The following is a 23,458-nucleotide window of genomic DNA, read 5'->3' as shown; positions in this document are numbered from 1 at the left end:
ACATGTTTTCTGCCTGTAAGATAAACTTAATACCCTGGTAAATTTTGTTCTGTGTGGCAAGGTCATAATAGCTTTCCCAGACCCTAATCATCAGCTGAATTGTCACAGTCAATTTCTCGTGCTTTTCTCCCCAAGACCCTTCCTATAAGGTTTTTAATTTTTTTTTTATCTTGAGTCTGCCAGTTTCTTGTTACTTAATAGAATCTATTTTTATGGAAGATATCACTTGAATTTTACAAGAAGAGATTCAATGTAGTCATGTGTCAAGCTTTGGTGTGCACATGGGATTGAGTTAATTACCACCAAGAAACATTTTCCCCAAACTTTTCTGTGCTTAAATACACCTGAAATAAATTACATAGTGTCAGAATCTTGAAAACTGAGCCAACATTTGCTACTGAGTCTGGTTGAATTGGTCTTCTTTATTCTAGTCCATAGACACTGTTGGTTCTGGGGTTTGCAGAGAACCTGACAAGCATAGTAGGTGTCAAGTTTTCTTGTTTTATGTGTTTAATTACTTCACCTGAAAGCTGGTAAATGACACACAGGTATCTGTGTTATCCTTCTAAGTGAGAATTCAAAAAGTCTGGCATGCATTCAAAATTATTAACAATAGAAAACCTCATTTTAACCAACAAGCATGCATGAAGACATGTGTTCAGTGACCTTGGATTTTCTGTTTACTGTGCAGGAAAAAAACAACAAAAATATTTTCATTCATAACAACAGCATAACACAGAGAGCATAAGGATGCTTATCTGGCATTTGGTTAATGATGACACCTTTTGGTTTGCGTCTATGTTCAGATTGTCTTAGATTTGAGATAGCACAGTTAGGCTGTTTTGCTTCTTTGTTTGTTCCTGCCTTATTTACTTTTATTTTAAAATTTTGTTTCGTCCCTTAACACGTGGTAATTTGAATACCATCTCCCCACTAAGTTTTCAGGATTTGGGTACTTGGTTCCCATTTATAGGTGCTCATTGTGGGAGATTAAGGGGTATGGCTTTGCTTGAGGAAGTGTGTCACTGGGTTGGGCTTCGAGGTTTCGATCCACTTATCACTTCTAGTGCATCCTCTTTGTGGTCTGCTTGAGATTTAAGATGGGAGTTCTCTAATTTCTGCTCCAGTCACTATGCCTGCCAGCTGCCATGGGTCCCTGCAATAAAGGTAATGGACTCTAATCCCTCTGAACCCTAAGCCCAAATAAACCCTTCCTTCCATAAGTTGCCTTTGTCAAAATGATTTATCGTAGCAATAGAAAAGCAACAAATTCAGAAGTTGGTTTTTGTGAGTGGGGTATCTCTGTTAGTAATGTTAGTAACAGGAACAAGTTTTTTGTTTGTGTGTATGTGTGTGTGTGTGTGTGTGTGTGTGTGTGTGTGTGTTTGTTTTTCTAGGAATACAGAAGACTTTAGAGATGTGGATTCAAATAGCTAAATGCTGTGAACAATTAGTGGACTTTCCTATTAGGAATTTAGAAGATAATAGTGCCATAGTATGCGAGAACAATACTAGAGGGGATTGCCTCAATACATTTCTGAGTAAAATATGTTTAATCTGAGATGTAGTTATTATTAATCAATTCATAATTATTGATTAACTAATATTTGATATGTAATATAAATGATAGTGTATTCATATATTATATAAATTTATATTTAATATAATAAATTACCATTAGTTGTTATTAGGAATGCCTTATAATCATTAATTATACTGTTTAATAATTATTATTTCATTGAAGCAGTACTACAATGTAAAAGAGAAAATGGGGTGATATGACATACATAATATATGACATAAACACAAAGAAACAAACCATTGCTAAAGTTATTATTTCAGGGAAGGCTTATGCTGAAAGAAGTAAGGAGAGTATGAAGCAGATCAGTAATCAATTTAATGTGAGGATATCCTCAGTACAAGAACCCATACATCTAAGCTTCCTACATGAGCAGGAGAGCACAAAATGTGATCTGCTCCTATAAATCATAACAAATGAAAGCCAATAAAAATATCATTCAAAGAGCCAAGGTATCCAAACTATCCATCTGAATTGGCAGTTCTGTCTATATCATTCTGTCTTTAGAATAATAAATACTGCAGGAGTCAAGAGGCCCTGCAATTTTCTTCCTTTTTATCACCATCATCTTCGTCATTGTCTTCATCATCGTTGTCATTATTATTATTATTATTATTATTATTATTATTATTATTAAATTTAAACACCAAATTTTTTCCCTGCCCGGTCCACCTTCTGACTGTTTCACATCCCATACCTCTTCCCAGAACCCCTGTCTCTAAGAGCATGTCCCTACCCCACCCACACACACCCATCCTATCAGACCTAAATTAAACCCCTGGGGCTTCCAGTCTCTTGAGAGTTAGGTGCATCTTCTCTGACTAAACCAGACCCAGCACTCCTCTGCTATATATGTGTTTGGAGCCTCATATCAGCTAATGTATGCTGCCTGGTTAGTGTTCCAGTGTCTGAGAGATATCAGGGGTCTAGGATAATTGAGACTGTTGGTCCTCCTACAGGGTCAACCTCCACCTCAGCTTCTTCCAGCTTTTCCCTAATTCAACCACAGGAGCTAGCTGCTTCTATCCATTGGTTGAGTGCAAATATCTGTATTGACTCTTTCAGATGCTTGTTGGGTCTTCCAGAGGGAAGTCATGATCTAACCCTTTTTGTGATTGCTCCATAGGCTCTGTAATAGTGTCAGGTCTTATGGTCTTCTCTTGAACTGTATCTCACTTTGGTCCTGTAACTGGACCTTCTTTTCCTCAGGCTTCACTCCATTTCCATCCCTGCAATTCTTTCAGACAGGAACAATGATGGGTCAAAGTTTGAGTGTGGGATGACAACCACATCTCTCACTTGATGCCCGGTCTTTCTGCTGGAGGTGGGCTCTACAAGTTTCCTCTCCCAAGTGTAGGGAATTTCATCTAAGGTCCCTATCTTTGAGTTCTGAGAGTCTCTTACCTCCCATGTCTCTGTTACATTCTGAAGGTTCTCCCCAACCACCTACCTCTTGAGTTTGCATGCTTGCAGTTTTTTCTTCTGGCACTCAGGGATTTCAGTCCTTTACCCCCACCTAATACCAGATCATGTTGACCCCCACCCAATCCAATTTTGTCCCAGGTCCCTCCCTTCCCCCTTGTGGTTGCTTTCTTCTCCCTCCCAAGTGAGGCAATGCATGTGTGGCAAGTAAGTCCTTGTGTGATATCTCTGAGTGACTATTTTGTGGTGTAGAAGTGAAGGGAGTCTAGATTGAGTTGTATAACTGAAAATGTTGAAGATTCTTCAGCATGGGATTTACACCACAAAGAGCTGCACAGAGAAAGTAAAACAAACCCAAGAAATCTGTAATTGCAGGCAGCCACATATGAGGAAGAGATGAGTCATTAAACCTCTTGACTTTAGACATAGTGCTAGACAGTTTGATGTTAGTACTGCTGGGTTTCAGTTTTCCTTTTATCCAGTATATTCTCAGCATCCTTTTATTTCTCCTTTTTTGTTTCCATATATATTTTTGCCATTATATGTTGGAACTATGGAATTGCCTTTTGAGTTTATAAGAATGACAATTAAAAGATTTGCCAGATCACAAAACAGTCTTTGGACTGTTAAACAGTGTGGATACCAAAATACTGTGGGGGCTTTAAGAGTTTAACTAAGTAAAGTTTGTATTATGATATGGACATAAGTCTTTCAAGGCCAGAAAGTATAGTGAGAATGGACTCCATAGGTTCAGACTTTGGTCGACATTATTGATGTACTCTGCTAAGGCTTAGGAGGTGTGGCCTTGCTAAGGGAAATGTCCCTCTAGAGGTAAGTCTTGGGGTTTCAATCTGTTTGCTCAACCCACTGAAACTTCTCTGCTATTACTACAGGTTTTACTTGCCCGTTAATCTCTCCACCCCCTCTTTGACCGAGATTCCACCCTCTATCTACATTCAATGCCTATTTTTTCCCATTCTGGGTGAGATTCAAGCATCCTCCCTTGGTCCCTGTTTGTTATTTAGCTTCTTCAGGTCTGTAGAGTGTAGCATATGCCTGCTGCACGTTATGGATAGTATCCATGTACAAATGAATACATACTGTGCTTGTCCTTTAAAGTCTGGGTTACTTCACTCAGGGTGATATTTTCTAGTACCATCCATTTGCCTGTAAATTCCATGACATCACTGTTTTAACAGTGAAATAGTATTTCATTATGTAAATGTACCACCTTTTTGTTATCCATTCTTCACTTAAGAACAACTAAGTTATTTCCATTTTCTAGCTATTAGAAATAAAGCTGGAATAAACATATTGGAGTAAGTGTTTTAGCCTAGCATAACTGAAGTGCAAGAAAAATAACGTTAAATCAAATCTTATATAGATGATAACGGCCTTTAAAATGGAAAAAAAAAAATCCCCTTATAGAAATAGAGGAAAGTACAATCAAATAAGCCCTTAAAAAGAAAATAAGTAAACGTAAAAGTAAAGGAAAACAAAATCAAATAGGTAAAAAAAAAATGAATAAAACTTTTCAAAGGTTTCCAATTTTCAGTGTTAAAAATCATACAAAGAACTCATCTAGCTGTTAAAGAATAAGAACTCAGCAGAAGTTACCCAGATCACTCTTAGACAGGTCTGCCCAGGTGAGAGTGTGGACTACAGAAGCTAATAGCTTCTGAGACAGGGGGAAGCAACACAGCTTCTGAGGCAAACCCCATTTTGGGATCCAGACATCTGGGCACCTTTCCTGCCAGAGGAGAGGTGTCCACCCGGCCCAGGAGGGCTTTGCCACAGCACATGGAGGAGCCATCTTGGTTCCCGAATCACTCTGGGACTAGTCTGCTCAGGTGAGAGTGTGGTCTACAGAAGCTAACAGCTCGTGGGACAGGCCCTGTTTCAGGCCTTCATCTTATTTCCAAGAGGCAGGTCCAAGCGCCAGATATCTGTGCACCATCCCTACAAGAGGAGAGTTGCCTGCAGAGAGTGCTTTGACCACTGAAACTCAGTAGAGATCTAGTCTCCCAGGTGTGCTGATAGAGGCTAACAGAATCCCAAGGGGAACAAGCTCTAACCAGAGACAACTATAACAACTAACTCTGGAGATTACCAGATTGTGAAAGGCAAACATAAGAACCTTACTAACAGAAACTATGACCACTCATCATCATCAGAACCCAGCACTCCCACCTCAGCCAGTCCTGGACACCCCAACAGACCCATAAAAGTTTGACAGGGATTTAAAAGTATATCTAATGATGATGGTAGAGGGCGTCAAGGAGGACTTTAATAACACACTTAAAGAAATACAAGAGAACACTGCTAAAGAGTTACAAGTCCTTAAAGAAAAACAGGAAAACACAACCGAACAAATAAACAGGTGATGGAATTGAACAAAATTATACTAGACCTAAAAAGGAAAGTAGACACAATAAAGAAAACCGAAAGTGAGGCAATGCTGGAGATAGAAACCCTAGGAAAGAAATCTGGAACCATAGATCCCAGCATCAGCAACAGAATACAATAGATGGAAGAGAGAATCTCAGGTGCAGAAGATTCCATAGAGAACATGGGCACAGCAATCAAAGAAAATGCAAAATGCAAAAAGATCCTAAATTAAACATCCAGGAATTCCAGGACACAAAGAGAAGACCAAATCTACGGATAATAGGAGTAGATGAGAATGAAGATTTTCAACTTAAAGGGCCAGCAACTATCTTCAACAAATTTTAGAAGAAAACTTCTGAAACCTAAAGAAAGAGATGCCCATGAACATATAAGAAGCCTACAAAACGCCAAATAGACTGGACCAGAAAAGAAATTCCTCCCAACACATAATAATCAGAACAACAAATGCACTAAATAAAGAGAGAATATTAAAAGCAGTAAGGTAGAAAGGTCAAGTAACATATAAAGGCAGGCCTATCAGAATTACACCAGACTTTTCACAAGAGACTATGAAAGCCAGAAGATCCTGAACAGATGTTATACAGACACTAAGAGAACACAAATGCCAGCCCAGGCTGCTATACCCAGCCAAACTCTCAATTACCATAGATGGGGAGAACAAAGTATTACAAGAGAAAACGAAATTCACAAATTATCTTTCCAGGAATCCAGTCCTTCAAAGGATAATAACAGAAAACAAACAAACAAAACAAAAACAAAAACAAAACAAAATCAAAACCAACCAACCAAACAAAACAAAAAAAAAAAAAAAAAAACAAAAAACAAAAAAACGACTACAAGGACAGAAACTACGCCCTAGAAAAAGCAAGAAAGTAATCCTTCAACAAACCTAAAAGAACACAGCCACAAGAACAGAATACCAACTCTAACAACAAAAATAATAGGAAGCAACAATTACTTTTCCTTAATATCTCTTAATATCAATGGCCAGAGTTCCCCAGTAAAAAGATATAGATTAACAGCCTGGCTAAACAAACAGTACCCAACATTTTGCTGCTTGGAGGAGACCCATCTCAGGGAAAGAAACAGACACTACCTCAAAATGAAAGGCTGGAAAACAATTTTCCAAGCAAATGATCTGATGAAAGAAGCTGGAGTAGTCATTCTAATATCTAATAAAATCGACTTCCAACCCAAAGTTATCAAAAAAGATTAGGAGGGGCACTTCATAATCATCAAAGTTAAAATCTTTTGAGAGGAACTTGCAATTCTGAGTATCTATGTTCCAAATGCAAGGACAGTTACATTCATTAAAGAATCTTTAGTAAAGCTCAAAGCACACATTGCATCTCACACAATAATAGTGGGAGACTTCAACACACCACTCTCACCAGTGGACAGATCCTGGAAACAGAAACTAAAAAGGGGCACAGTGAAACTAACAGAAGTTATGAAACAAATGGACTTAACAGATATCTACAGAACATTTTATCCTAAAACAAAAGGATATACCTTCTTTTCATCACCTCATGGTACGTTATCCATATCTGACCATTAATTGGCGACAAAACAGACCTCAACAGATACAGAAATATTGAAATAGTTCCATGCATCCTATCAGATCACCATGGACTAAAGCTGATCTTGAATAACAACATTAATAATAGAGAGCCAACATTCAGGTGGAAACTGAACACACTACTCACTGATACCATGGTCAAGGAAGGAATAAAGAAAGAAATTAAAGACTTTTTAGAGTTTAGTGAAAAATGAAACCACAACATACCCAAACTTATGGGACACAATGAAAGTATTTCTAACAGGAAAACCCATATCTCTGAGTGCCTCCAAAAAGGAACTAGAGTGAGCACACACTAGCAGCTTGACAACACACCAAAAAGCTCTAGAACAAAAGGAAGCAAATTCACATAGAGGAGTAGACTGCAGAAAATAATCAAACACAGGGGCAAAATCAACCAGGTGGAAACAAGAACTATTCAAAGAATCAACCAAAGGAGGGGCTGGTTCTTTGAGAAAATCAACAAGATATATAAATCCTTAACCAGACTTCTTAGAGGGCACAGGGACAGCATCCTAATTAACAAAATCAGAAATGAAATGGGAGACATAGCAACAGATCCTGAAGAAATTCAAAACACCATCAGATCCTTCTACAAAAGGCTATACTCCACAAAACTGGAGAACCTGAATGAAATGGACAAGTTTCTAGACAGAAACCAGGTAGCAAAGTTAAATCAGGATCAGATTAGTGATCTAAATAATCCTATATCCCCCAAAGAAGTAGAAGCAGTCATTAATTGTCTCCCAACCAAAAAAAAAGCCCATGAGCAGATGGGTTTAGTGAAGCGTTCTATCAGATCTTCAAAGAAGATCTAATCCCAGTTCTTCACAAACTATTCCACAAAATAGAAGCAGAAAGTACTCTACCCAATTCGTTCTATGAAGCCACAATTACTCTGATACCTAAACCACAGAAAGACCCCAAAAATATAGAACTTCAGAGCAATTTCCCTTATGAATATCAATACAAAAATAAACAATAAAATCCTTGCTAACTGAATCCAAGAATACATCAAGACAATCATCCATCATGACCAAGGAGGCTCATTTCAGGGATGCAGGGTTGGTTTAATATACAGAAATCCATCAACGTAATCCACTGTATTAAAAAAAAAAACTCAAAGACAAAAACCACATAATCATCTTGTTAGATACAGAGAAATCATTTGACAAAATCCAATGCCCATTCATGATAAAAGCCTTGGAAAGATCAGGAATTCAAGGCCCATACCTAAACATGATAAAAAAAAAAATCTACAGCAAACCAGTGGACAACATCAAAGTAAATGATGAGAAGCAGGAAGCAATCCCACTAAATTCAGGGAATACATACGGCCACTCACTTTTTCCCTACCTATTCAACATTGCACTTGAAGTCCTAGCTAGAGCAATTCGACAACAAAAGGAGATCAAAGGGATACAAATTGGAAAGGAAGAAGTCAAAATATCACTTCTTGCAGATGATATGATAATATACATAAAGGATCTTAAAAATTCCACCAGAGAACGCCTAAGCCTGATAAAGAAATTCTGAAGTAGCTAGATATAAAATTAACTCAAACAAGCCAATGTCCTTTCTCTACTCAAAGGAAAAACAGGCTGAGAAAGAAATTAGGGAAACAACACCATTCACAATAGTCACAAATAATATAAAATACCTTGGCATGACTCTAACTAAGGATGAAAGATCTGTAAGCCAAAAACTTCAAATCTCTGAAGAAAAAAATTAAAGATCTCAGAAGATGGTAAGATCTCCCATGCTCATGGATTGGCAAGATCAATATATTAAAAATGGTTATCTTACTGAAAGCAATCTACAGATTCAATGCAATCCCCATCAAAATTCCAACTCAATTCTTCAACAAATTTGCAAATTCATCTGAAATAACAAAAAACCTAGGATAGCAAAAACTCTTCTCAATGATAAAAGTACCTCTGGTGGAATCACCATGCCTGACCTAAAGCTGTACTACAGAACAATTGTGAAAAAACAAAACAAAACGAAACGAAACGAAAAGAAACAAAACAGGACAGGACAGAACAGAACAAAACACAACAAAACAAAAAACAAAAAATAAAAAACAAACAAAAAACAAAACTGCATTGTACTGGTATACTGACAGACAAGTAGACCAATGGAATAGAATTGAAGACCCAGAAATTAACCCACACACCTATGGTCACTAGATCTTTGACAAGGGAGCTAAAACAATCCAGTGGAAAAAAGACAGCATTTTCAACAAATGGTGCTGATACAACTGGTGGTTATCATGTAGAAGAATTCGAATTGATCAATTCCTACCTCCTTGTAATAAGGTGAAATATAAGTGGATCAGGCAACTCCACATTAAACCAGAGACAGTGAATCTTATAGACTAGAAAGTGGGGCAAAACCTCGGAGATATGGGCAGTGGGAAAAAATTCCTGAATACAACAGCAAAGGCTTGTGCTGTAAGATCGAGAATCAATAAATGGGACCTCATAAAATTGCAAAGCTTCTGCAAGGCAAAAGATACTATCAATGAGACAAAAAGGCCACCAACAGATTAGGAAAGGATCTTTACCTATCCTAAATCAGATAGGGGAGTAATATACAATATATATAAAGAACCCAAGAAGATGGACTCCAGAAAGTCAAATAAGCCCATTAAAAATGAGGCTCAGAGCTAAAAAAAATAATTCTCACCTAAAGAATTCCGAATGAGAAGCAACTGAAACAATGTTCAGTATCCCTCATCATCAGGGAAATGCAAATCAAAACAACACGGAGATTCCACCCCACACCAGTCAGAATGGCTAACATCAAAAATTCAGGTGACAACAGATGCTGACGAGGATGTGTTGAAAGAGGAACACTCCTACATTGTTGGTTGGATTGCAAGCTTGTATAACCACTCTAGAAGTCAGTCTGGTGGTTCCTCAAAAAATTGGGCATAGTACTACTGGAGGATCCTGAAATACCTCTCCTGGGCATATATCCAGAAGATGTTCCAACTAGTCATAAAGACACATGCTCCACGATGTTCATAGTAGCCTTATTTATAATAGCCAGAAGCTGGAAAGAACCCAGATCCCTTCAACAGAGGAATGGATACAGAAAATGTGGTACATTTACACAATGGAGTACTACTCAGCTATTAAAAAGAATGAATTTATGAAATCCTAGGCAAATGGATAGACCTGGAGGGCATCATACTGAATGAGGTAAGTCAATCACAAAAGAACTCACATGATATGTACTCACTGATAAGTGGATATTAGCCCAGAAACTTAGAATACCGAAGATACAAGATACAATTTACAAAACAAATATAACTCAAGAAGAACAAGGACCAACGTGTGGACACTTTGCCCCTTCTTAGAATTGGGAACAAAACACACATGGAAGGAATTACAGAGACAAAGTTTGGAGCTGAGATGAAAGGATTGACCATTTAGTGTCTGTCATGCCCTGGATCCATCCCATAATCAGTCTCAAATTGCTGACACCATTGCATACACTAGCAAGATATTGCTGAAAGGACCAAGATATAGCTGTCTTTTGTGAGGCTATGCTGGGGTCTAGCAAACACAGAAGTGGATGTTCACAGTCAGCTATTGGATGGATCACAGGGCCCCCAATGTAGGACCTGGAGCTAAACAGGTCTGAATCCCTATAGGTGGAACAACAATATGAACTAACCAGTACCTCCTGGAGCTCGTGTCTCTAGCTGCATATGTATCAGAAATAGCCTAGTTGGCCATCATTGGGAAGAGAGGCCCCTTGGTCTTGAAAACTTTAAATGCCTCAGTACAGGGGATTGTCATGGCCAAAAAGTAGGATTGGGTGGGTAGGGGAGTGGGGGTGTATGGGGGACTTTTGGGATAGCGGTGGAAATGTAAATGAAGAAAATACCTAATAAATTAAAAAAAAAAGAAAGAACTCAGTTGAAGAGTCATGTTCCAAAGATTAAGATAGCACACATTTTGATTCTAAAGAATCCTAATATACACATTTGCATCCCCTGCAAATATATTCCTCCTCAAGTTAAATTATTGTGGGCAATATTGATTCCAATCACTGGGAAAAATTGATACACATAACTAATAAAGTAATCTCACTGAAAGATAAAAAGGATCAGTCTGGTGGTTCCTCAGAAAATTGGACATAGTACTACAGGAGGATCCAGCAACACCTCTCCTGGGCATATATCCAGAAGATGTCCCAACCGGTAAGAAGGACACATGCTCCACTATGTTCATAGCAGCCTTATTTAAAATAGCCAGAAGCTGGAAAGAACCCAGATGCCCCTCAACAGAGGAATGGATACAGAAAATGTGGTACATTTACACAATGGAGTACTATTCAGCTATTAAAAAGAATGCATTTATGAAATTCCTAGGCAAATGGATGGACCTGGAGGGCATTATCCTGAGTGAGGTAACCCAATCACAAAGGAACTCACACAATATGTACTCACTGATAAGTGGATATTAGCCCAGAAAGTTAGGATACCCAAGATAAAAGATACAATTTGCAAAACGCATGAAACTCAAGAAGAATGAAGACCAAAGTGTGGATACTTTGCCCCTTCTTAGAATTGGAAGCAAAACACACATGGAAGGAGTTACAGAGACAAAATTTGGAGCTGTGACGAAAGGATGGACCATCTAGTGATTGCCATATCCAGGGATCCATCCCATAATCAGCTTTCAAACGCTGACACCATTGCATACACTAGCAAGATTTTGCTGAAAGAACCCAGATATAGCTGTCTATTGTGAGACTATGCTGGGGCCTAGCAAACACAGAAGTGGATGCTCACAGTCAGCTATTGAATGGATTACAGGGCCCCCAATGGAGGAGCTAGAGAAAGCACCTAAGGAACTAAAGGGTACTGCAACCCTATAGGTGGAACAATATGAACTAACCAGTACCCCAGAGCTCTTGTCTCTAGCTGCGTATGTATCAAAAGATGGCCTAGTCGGCCATCACTGGAAAGAGAGGCCCATTGGACTTGCAAACTTTATATGCCCCAGTACAGGGGAATGCCAGGGCCAAAAAGGGGGAGTGGGTGGGTAGGGGATTAGGGGGAGTGGGTATGGGGGACTTTTGAGATAGCATTGGAAATGTAAATGAGGAAAATACCTAATTAAAAAAAGGAAACAAGAGAAAGATAAAAAGGCAAAAAAGCAAACTAACAAACAATAATATCAAAGATATATCTGACACAAATTGAAACATTTTGACTGTGGATAAGCTATTTTAGTGTGTATTACTTCAATTTCCATAGCAAAGTGGTACATAAAATGGTATCATTTTCAAAGAATAGTTGATCATTCTAGCTAAATTAGTGAGGGGATAGTAAATTGAATCTAGTTTAACCTGCCTCCAAATGGTTATCTCAACCATTACTTGAGTGACTTCCAGTATTAAATTACCATCTACCAAACTATAATGCCTGAGGCTTCATGTAGTTTAATATCTTCACTTTGAGTGTGCTTAACTGAAAAAAATCAAGGTAGAGTTATCGCTTTTAAGTTTTATACATTTAATAATGAAGGAAACCATATAAAAGCCCAAGTGTTTATGACATAGTTTGTTATTCCTTAAGAGAAATTGCTTTCATGACAAAAGACTGAACAAGATGAAGGAGAATATAAAAATGAAAGTATTAAATAAATCTTTTTTGCCAAAGTCACCACATATTTGCAACAGGGTTCTTAAAGGATGCTAGGTAGAAAAGACTTGAATGCTATTCCTGAGGCTAGTTTTCACAGTACAAGAAGGTGCTATTTCAGGTTACAAGGTGAAAAGCAACTCATAGTCCTATCAAATTTGGAAACCAATAGACCAGAGCAGTGGCCAGGATTTCAAGATATCTCTAAGGGTGAGATAAGTGGTAAGCATGCCTTTGTGGAAACCAACAGCTTTGCAACTAGACATTTTCAAATCAACTATATGGACATTTTAACTGGCCCTGGAAACATAGGCAAATATACAGTGATACTGAGGTCATGGGTTTTAGAGTAGAACTTTATACTAACACTTAGCTAAACTCTCATAAATTCTAATGCCTTTAAAACACTTATGATCACAGACCGGAGTATGTTCCAACGCTAATCAAAGAAGATTCTCTGCAACACATAGAGATCATTAAAAAGAACTGCAACTGGTAACATTGCAAATACCAACACATTACTAGGTGCATAGCCATAGTGGATTCATCCAGCTAATATTTCAATTTTAGTATTGTTACCTACAAGATTATATTTGCAATCATTTCAGGTCAACTCGAGTACTTAAGTTAGAAGTGAGGTTAAAATTTTTAAGTCATTAGAAAGTGTAAATGCTGCTATTACTTCCATAATATCCATTAGACAAAAGAACAAGGTTTTTGGTGGGGCAGAATTTACATAGGAAGGAAATAACATATAAATGATTATCAAATACTTCTACATTTGGACCTACAAATGAAGAGTGACAAATGTTCTTAAGCATTACATACATTCATGGCATGTAAGAGTAATGTTATCTAAGAATGAATCTATTACTTTTTTTCCTCATAGCCATACTGTTTTTGCATGGAGACATAACTGCCTACATTCCTTTTCTGAATTCAAGAATGCTATCTTTCTTTTCACTATGAATGTTACAGATATATTTATCAGCTCAAATAGGCAGGTAGACAAATAAATAGCTAGCTAATAAATGGACAACATTACACAGATGGATAAAGTAGATAATATAAAAGATGATAAAATTGATATGTACATTTATGCATTTACTTATCTGTAACACATATTCAGACATGGATCTTAGCATTCATCACATCAACCTGGTATTTTATTTTACTAGAGAATTAACAGGCAAATTAGTATTATAAGTAAAAGAAACAAAACAAGAAATCAAATTTTCTGGATAAAGATTTTTACAAGAAAATGTATAGATGTGAAAACTAAGGTTGACTGGTCTCTCCTTACCTATATGGTTGTGATAAAAGTGACTAGTTCTTTTTGGACAGTTATATAATGTGAAAGTTTAAAGAACAGAAGGTGTATCTAGCAGTGTTGAGGTATTCTCATAATGACTTCTCAGTCGTTTTGTTTGTTTGTTTGTTTGCTTGCTTGTTTTTGTTTTTGTGGGTTTTTTGGGGGGGAAGAAAGTCATTATTTTTAGTGTAGATTATCAGGTTTAAATGCTTGTAGAAACTGACTTATTATATGTGCTATTATGATGTCTGATTTTGTGTTAGCCATGCAATTTGATATGAATTTTAATGGCTTGCAGATAGTCTGTCTTTGGAGAATTTAGTGTTATAGTGAAAATTCTCTGCATGACTCCTAGTAGAAATTCTTATCAATGACATTTTGCTTTAAGACTGAATTTATTAGCACAATATTGTACTCATAGACATGATAATAAATATTTAATTTACCTTTAGACTTCTTAAAGCTGTCAAATTAGAAATGAATATATTTCTGCTAATACCAGTGTAATTGGGAAAAATATTTTTTAAAGAGATGTATCAACTTTTCATTTGGTTACTGTAAATAAAGTATCAGGGATTCTTTCATTATGACGATTCATTTAAAAGCAGATTTTTTTTCTTTTTTATGGTTAAACATTCATTATTTTGCTTTATGTGAATGTGTTTGAGTGATATATATATATATATATGTATATATATATATATATATATATATATATATATATATGAATGTATGCATGTGAGTGTGTGTGTGTGTGTGTGTGTGTGTGTGTGTGAGAGAGAGAGAGAGAGAGAGAGAGTTTGAGTATTTGTGGAAGATAGAAAAAAATCAAGGACTGCAGCTTCTTTTCATTTACTATTGTAGTCACATTTCAGGTCAATAGTTATGACATAAAGTACCTTTACCTATGGAGCCATCTCACTGATCCCAAAATATGCTTCAATTCACTCATACTCTACCTGGAATATTAATATTAAGAAATTATTTAGCAATATGATCATTTGTGTGATGTGTATATAAATCGAAATAAGTATTTCTTTAACTCGTATATTTAATTTTAATTTTAGTATTAGCAATATAATAGGTCTTGGATGTGATTGATTGCTGCTTGTTTGTCTTTCTTAGAGTGGTCTCAATCTCTGTATGCAGATCCTCATGGCTGTATCCAAACAACCTGGAGTCTCCAATACAATCCAGGTTTCACATTCAAAGCTTCATAAATCCTCCTCTAAAAGTTCCCATATCAGAACTACTGTGCTACACACACAAGGTCTCAGGGGCTTCCCATAACTGCAACACTTTTTTCCATGTATTCTTCTTGTCTCTAAAGCAAGAGCCATGTGTGTAGCTGATACTACCATTTTGAGTGTCTGCTGGAGATAGAACCTGGTCTTCCTTGAATTTTATCTTCAATATAGTATATTCAATATTCAATGTAATACTCAAAGTCCTATCCAGAGCAATTAGTCAACAAAAGGAGGTCAAAGGAATACAAATTGGAAAATAATAAGTCAAAATATCATTATTTGCAGATATGATAGATAGTATACTTAAGTTACCCCAAAAATAAACCAGAGAACTCCTAAACCTGATAAACAATTCCAGAAAAGTGGTTGGATATAAAATTAACTCAAATAAATCAGTAGCCTTCCTCTACTCAAAAGATAAACCAGCTAAGAAAGAAATTAGGGTAATGACACCCTTCACAATAGTCATAAATAATATAAAATACCTTGCTGTGACTGTAAACAAGCAAGTGAAAGATCTGTATGAAAAAAACTTCAAATATCTGAAGAAAGAAATCGCCAAAGATTTCAGAAGTTGGAAAGATCTACCATGCTCTGGATTGCCAGGATTAATATAGTAAAAATGGCTATCTTGCCAAAAGCAATCTACAATTTCAATGCAATTCCCATCAAAATTCCAACTTAATTCTTCATAGATTTAGAAAGAGCAATTTGCAAATTCATTTGGAATAACAAAAAACCCAGGATAGCAAAATTCTCAACACTAAAAATCTTCTGGGGGAATCAGCATTTTTTATCTCAATCTGTAATACAGAGCAATAGTGACAAAAACTGTATGGTATTGGTACAGAGACAAGCAGGTCGATTAATGGAATAGAACTGAAGACCCAGAAATGAATCCATTCCATATGTAGACACCAAACACAGACCATAGTGTAGATGTCAAGAAGTGCTTGCTGACAGGACCTTGATATAGCTGTCTCCTGAGAGGCTTAACCAGAACCTGACAAACACAGAGGTGGATGCTATGGGCTAAGCATTGGACTAAGCACAGGGTCCCCAGTGAAAAAGGGCTGAAGGAGGTAAAGGGGTTTGCAGTCCCATAAGAGAAACAACAATATGAACTAACCAGTACTCCCAGAGTACCAGGAACAAAACCACCAACCAAAGAGTACACATGGAGTGACCCATGGCTCCAGATGGATATATAGCAGAGGATAGTTGGTAGGTAGGTTGATAGATAGATGATAGATAGATAGATAGATAGATAGATAGATAGATAGATAGATACACTGATTGATTGATAGATGGTAGAAAGAAAGAAAGAAAGAAAGAAAGAAAGAAAGAAAGAAAGAAAGAAAGAAAGAAAGAAAGAAAGAAAGGAAGGAAGGAAGGAAGGAAGGAAGGGAGAGAGAGAGAGAGAGAGAGAGAGAGAGAGAGAGAGAGAGAGAGAGAGTGAGAGAGAGAGAGAGAAACAACAACAATATTTTAAGAAAAAATATCCTGAGACCTATTATTTCATAGGCTGTCATAAAACAGATTCTCACTGGTCTTCCTGATATTCAATAACAATAGAAATAATATCCTGAGACCTATTATTTCATAGGCTGTCATAAAACAGATTCTCACTGGTCTTCCTGATATTCAATAACAATAGAAATGTAAACTTTATGTACTTGTACATGTTCTATTTTGAATGTATAGTTTTAGGAGTCCTTTCCTTTGTTAAATGTTATCTTTCAACCCTGTGGTTTCTGGCTGAATCTTCATTACTGTAAAAAAAAAAAAAGTTAAGATACATGCATATTACAGATGCATTTAGAATGATGTTTCAAGCACATTGTTGGTTATTAGAAGAAACAGATCCCTAGAACAGTAGATGAAGATGGCATGGAATGAAAATTTTGCAGGGTTTTTTGGCCATTTTTGTTACTTTGAATCAGATTTGATACTAAATATTTTTCATAAGTGGCATGTTGATGTAAGTAATTCATAGTTTCATTTATTTGCAAGTTGTTTTGGAACCTGGATAAATACATTTATTATAAGGATGTACATATTATAGCTATTTTGCCTGAATCTTCACGAATTGATCTCAAAATGAAGAATATTTTTCTTTCAACTATATTCTTTCTATTTCTTATTTATCCTCAAATGCTTAGGATAGTTCCTATACCATAAAGTTTATAATCATGCAATAATAGTTGAGACATTTTAAATAATAATAAATTTTCAATACATAATATGTCACAAATAAAATCCATAATGATGGGTCTAGTTGGGGCTTCAGGTAGAACTATTTCAAATTTTCTGATAAACATTAGATTGATTTCCAAAGTGGTTGTACAGGCTTAGAATCCCAACAGCAATGGAGGAGTGCTTTCCTTTCTCCACACCCTTACCAGTATTGTTGTACTGTGAGTTTTTTACTTTTGTCATTCTGATTGGTGAAAGGTGGAATCTCAACATTGTTTTTATTTGTATTTCCCTGATGACTAAGGATGTTGAACATTATTTTAGAAGAAAGAAATATTTAACCTGATTCAAATATTGCACAATATGCATTTATGTGTCTTAAAACCTAAGGAGGCATTCTGTCAGCCCTCTTCACCTTCCCCAGCACACTCTGACAGGGATACAATCGTAATCTAAGTTATGCTCTAACTTGAAAGCATTCTGCCTCAGCCTGGTAGAAACTTTGATAACCAAGATGTGCCACTATACCTGTCCTATTTCTGTGATTTGATGAATCAGTTGAAAAAATAACTATAATTTAAACAAGATGTGATGTCACATGCCTGTAGTTCCAGAGGTAAGGAGACTGAAGGTGGATTTCAAATTTGAAACCAGCCTGGACTGCATGATGTATTCAAAGACAGTTAGTCTGCATAGCAAGACTTCTTTCAAAACCTTTGAAAACAAACAATTAAAACAAACTACTTAAATTTAAAACAAACGTTCTCTTTTGTTTCTGGCTAAGAATGGTAGAATGTTATACATATTTATCATAATCAATGTGTACAACATTAAGCTTGTGTCCGATTATCTTGCATAGCAGTGTATAATGAAGTAATAAATATTTCTATAAGTGCTAACTTGCCCAGTCCAGGCCATTGCACGTTATGAAGGTTTCCTTTTTTTATGAACTGGTCCTCAGTTGCCTTTATTTTTTAATGGGATATTTTCTTTTTTTACACTTCAAATGTAATTCCAGTTCCAGGATCCCCCAAAACCTCCCTATCCCACCTTCCCTCCCCCTGCTTCTATGAGGGTGTTTCCACACCCACCCACCCACCACTCCTGCCTCTGACCCAGGCATTTCCCAACACTGGGGCACAGAGCCTTTCTTTGAGTGCTCCTTGGAAATTCCTCTGTTGAGAATTCTCTGTTTAGCTTAGTATGCCATTTTTAAGTGGGTTATTTTGTTTGTTGGTAACTAACTTCCTGAGTTCTCTATATATTTTGGAAATTAGCCCTTTGTTGGATATAGGGTTGGTGAAGATCTTTCCCCAATCTGTAGGCTGCAAGTTTTTCCTATTGACAGTGTCCATTATTTTACAGAAGCCTTTCAGTTCTGTTCAGGAAATTTTCTCTTGTGCCAATGAGTTCAAGGGTATTTCCCACTTTCTTTTCAATGAGATTTAGTGAATCTGCTTTTAGTTGATGTCCTTGATCCACTCAGACTTGAGCTTTGTGCAGGGTAATACATATGGATCTATTTGCATTTTCTACATACAGACATTTTTGAAAATGCTTTCTTTTTTCCACTGTTTGTGTTTGGATTTTATTTTCATAATTACATTACAGATCATAAGAAAGGCCACAGTTTTCTATTAATTTGAGAGTGAGAGAAGCCATACTCCTGGCTGCCATAGTGAAACCCACTAAGAACGTAAACAGATTGCCATGCGTCTTTTATTTTTCCCTTTCCCCCCTTGTTTTTAATTGGGTATTTATTTGATTTACATTTCCAATGCTATCCCAAAAGTCCCCCACATGCTCCCCTACCCACTCCCCCACCCACCCACTCCCACGTCTTGGACCTGTCGTTCCCCTGTACTGAGGCATATAAAGTTTGCACGACTAATGGGCCTCTCTTTCCACTGATGGCGAACTAGGCCATTTTCTGATTCATATGCAGCTAGAGACATGAAAAGAATGAATTTATGAAATTCCTAGGCAAATGGATGGACCTGGAGGGCATCATTCTGAGTGAGGTAACCCAATCACAAAGGAACTCACACAATATGTACTCACTGATAAGTGGATATTAGCCTATAAACTTAGGATACCCAAGATATAAGATACAATTTGCTAAATGCATGAAACTCAAGAAGAACGAAGACCAAAGTGTGGGCACTTTGCCCCTTCTTAAAATTGGGAGCAAAACACCCGTGGAAGGAGTTACAGAGACAAAGTTTGGAGCTGTGATGAAAGGATGGACCATCTAGAGACTGCCATATCCAGGGATCCATCCCATAATCAGCTTCCAAATGCTGACACCATTGCATACACTAGCAAGATTTTGTTGAAAGGACCCAGATGTAGCTGTCTCTTGTGAGGCTATGCCGGGGCCTAGCAAACACAGAAGTGGATGCTCACAGTCAGCTATTGGATGGATCACAGGGCCCCCAATGGAGGAGCTAGAGAAATTACCCAAGGAGCTAAAGGGAACTGCAACCCTATAGGTGGAACAACATTATGAACTAACCAGTACCCCCCTGGAGCTCGTGTCTCTAGCTGCATATGAATCAGACAATGGCCTAACCATGCATCTTGTAAAGCCCTGGAATTCTGTCTCCCATTGTGGATATAACTTAGCTACATATGCATTTGGAGGGGAAGAGAAACCCCAAGGAGTATGAAGTTAAGAAATACAGGAAAATTTAAAGAAAATCAGACATCTGCTTAAGAGGTGAATGAGTGAATCCTCACCTGTGCCATTGCCTTTATGGATGGACAATTTATTTAAATGTTTTCAGAGTATAATATGTCTTCTGGGTCTCTTATAATGGGAAAAAAAAGTGTTTTTGCAAGGAAGTATAAGACTGAACGAAAAATTTCTTTAGGATATTAATTTTGTACTGTAGCAGGATAATCTCATGAAAATTCTTTACAACATTTGATCCTACCATAGCAATATAGATTAGAATTACAGTATTTCAGGAAAGACAAAGTGTACATTGTTTGTAAATGCTAATCCAGAAACAGAATGTGATGGAGGATGACGTGGCAAGCCTCAATATCATCAGATATTGGTGATGGATAAATTTGGGCTCATAAGAGTATTGAGATAAAAAGAAATGATTATATAAAAAAAATGGTAGGAAATATTGCCAAATTGCCAAAATAAAGAGGCCTGTGTGTATTTGTAGAGAAAAATAGCTTTTCAGCCCACACCAGTCAAACAGTAAAACAAATACACCCAAAAATATTTCATACAGTTATTATAGCATTTCAAAAGTACAAAGATTATGGATGACAAGAGTGGGAAATATGAATTGATCAAAAAAGTATATCTGTAGATTATTAAGTAACCTAACTTGTCAGTAAGATTTAGGGGACTATTTATAAAATATACCTTCAGGAATTTACCTCAGTCTGAGATTATAAAATTTCATATTTTCCAAAAGTTTGTAAAAGAGTATCCAAAAACTGGCACAGAACTCTCTGTATAGCAACAATGCAGAAGCAAATGCTGAGCTACATTTTCTTGAAAATTGAATGTTAAATCAAATAAGCATTGGCTTTTAAATTGACTTTGGGTCATACAATCAACAAAAAAATAAAATCCTTGTTAATAATATTTATAGTATCTAATATTACAGAATGAATATTATCATTCAATCATTCTAACAAATGACCTATTCTGGAAGGGTTTAAGTATTAGACTATTCTTTAGCATTTTAAGCCAAGTATTTTTGGAATAGCAGTACCGTGTTTGATATAACCAAGTATATGGGGTTGCTTTCCTATTACCTGAAGTGGAAAATAGGAAATAAGCATTATCCCTTAAAGTGAAGCATATAGCCATGAATATATGTATATAAGTATGTCAGGTAAACAGTAAAAAAAAAGAACAAATTTCTCCTAGATACACATATTAATAATTTGTGCGAAAAAATTAAAGTATTTCAGAAAAATATTCCTTAAAATGTTATTCTTCAGTCAAATTCAAACAAATGACATATACTAACTTAGAAAGAGATATTTCTAAAACATAGTAGTGAATCAGTTTTGTACAAGTAACTATTTAATTAAATATCAGACTCCCACATATTTTCATGTATTTATTGATTTCATTTTCAAAGTAATTTCAGTTAAATAAGAGTTCATCCTCATATAAATAGAATGAGAGCTAGTTATAAAATATTTTACTCAGTAAATAAAGGTAAACCAGGATTAGTTAGCTTAATTAACTTATAAATATATATTAATAGCAAAACCATGATCAGTACATGAATTAATAATCAACCATTTCCTCTAAAATGTTTTTATTTATCTACAGGAAAATAATTTCTTATATTTATAGACAATGCATTTAAATTAAGTTTCACCATAATATGCAGCTATGGCAAAGTTACAGAATCTGAGCACCATGACTGTGACACTTTATCTTAGGCTTCCAGACTCGTTCTTTTGGTGCCAAATGCTCATGTGACTGTGATACCATGCAACTCATTACCTAGAAAATGAGATTCAAATGAGCTCAAAAGTGCATGCAGAAGATAGGAAGGGTGAGTTTTCAAAGCTCATGGCTTTATGGAATAGAAGAAAGATATCTGCATTTTAATGGAAATGGAACTTCATGCTGTGTGCAGGACCAGGCTCCAGAATTTCATGGAAGTGTATACTCCAGAGCACAGATAGCCTGTCCAGCTTGATGGAGATGTTTTTGAGTGGCCCACTCCTCTTATTTGGTTTCATAAACAATTTTTTTAAAGTCAGCCTGACCTGAACAGAAAGCCCATATTTGTTCTGAAAGCTCCTTAGGTAGACACTCACATGCAAAGGCTAAGAGACAACAGAACAAAAAAACAATATGTTCAAAATTTTCCCCAAAATTTTATTGTCCTATTATTTCTAAAGTTCACAGTGTTCACTATTTATAGTTGACTATGTGCACACATTATCTTCATATTTATTGTATATTTATGCCTCTAAATGAAACATTTCATATTTTAATTGTTTTTAGATTTACTTTAAGTGTGCATATCTGTATGTGTGTACACATATGACAATACTATCCTTTTTTATCTTCGTATATTGGTCCAAGAAACAAAAAGTAGACTTGGGGGCTTGCCAGCAAATACCATTAATCCCTGAGCCATCTTTCAGGTCAGATATATCTTTAAATTTTAAAAAATGGTTCATTCTAAGTAGTACCTGTAACTAGAAGTGTGTGTCATGGTATGTATCACCAGGACAGAGAACAGCTTGAAGTGTGCCTTGTCTCCCCTTCTGCAGTACAAGTTCAAAGGATAGTACTCAAGTTCTCAGGCTTCAGGGCAACTGCACTTACCTGAAGAGCTTACTGTCTATCTCTTCTTGTTTTGGTTTCTCTTTGATAATACCTGTAATTTCATCGTCTTATATATTATACACAAACACCAAAAATGAAAGTTTCTTAAATTTATAAACACTTAATTTTAAGTTTATTTAAAAACCACTTAGCCAGATTTAGCAGACTTTTCTTAATTAACACCTTATGAATTCACTCACTCCAAAGACATACTATCCCAATATGCAAGAATAGCATTGTGAAAAGAATAATAAATAAGTAAATAAGAAATGATCAGATTAAAGCAGTGTGCCTTTATGAGAATGAGGGGAGAAATATCAGAGGCTGTGGTGAGTGTCAAGATAAATCAAAGAAAGGTGAGAAAAACAGGCACCTGGATCTTCATTTTTTTTTTTTCTGATGCAAAGAGCAGCTGAAAAACTCCTTCCTTCAAATAACAAGACTGTAATGATGGGGCCCTCTTGCTGACTAGACGAACAACATCAGAAAGGCACAATGATGAGGGTAAGGACCTTTTCTCTTGTTGTGTTCATAATTATTATGAAACTTTCACATAATTACCATTTTAACGTTTTTGTCAGATAATTCTAATATCTCTATCTTTTTGGTTTTGGGCAAATACTCAATGTCTTTGTTAATTAAAGTAGAGATGAGTTTCTGGCATTTTCTATATCAAATGATTTTCAACTGAACCATAAAGTTTTGAATATTATGTTATTAGGCTCT

The sequence above is a fragment of the Mus musculus genome, chromosome 3 (assembly GCF_000001635.26).
Source record: "Mus musculus strain C57BL/6J chromosome 3, GRCm38.p6 C57BL/6J".
In the NCBI taxonomy this organism is placed as follows: domain Eukaryota; kingdom Metazoa; phylum Chordata; class Mammalia; order Rodentia; family Muridae; genus Mus; species Mus musculus.
The sequence above is the reverse complement of the archived record's forward strand: the minus strand, read 5'-3'. Positions refer to the sequence as shown.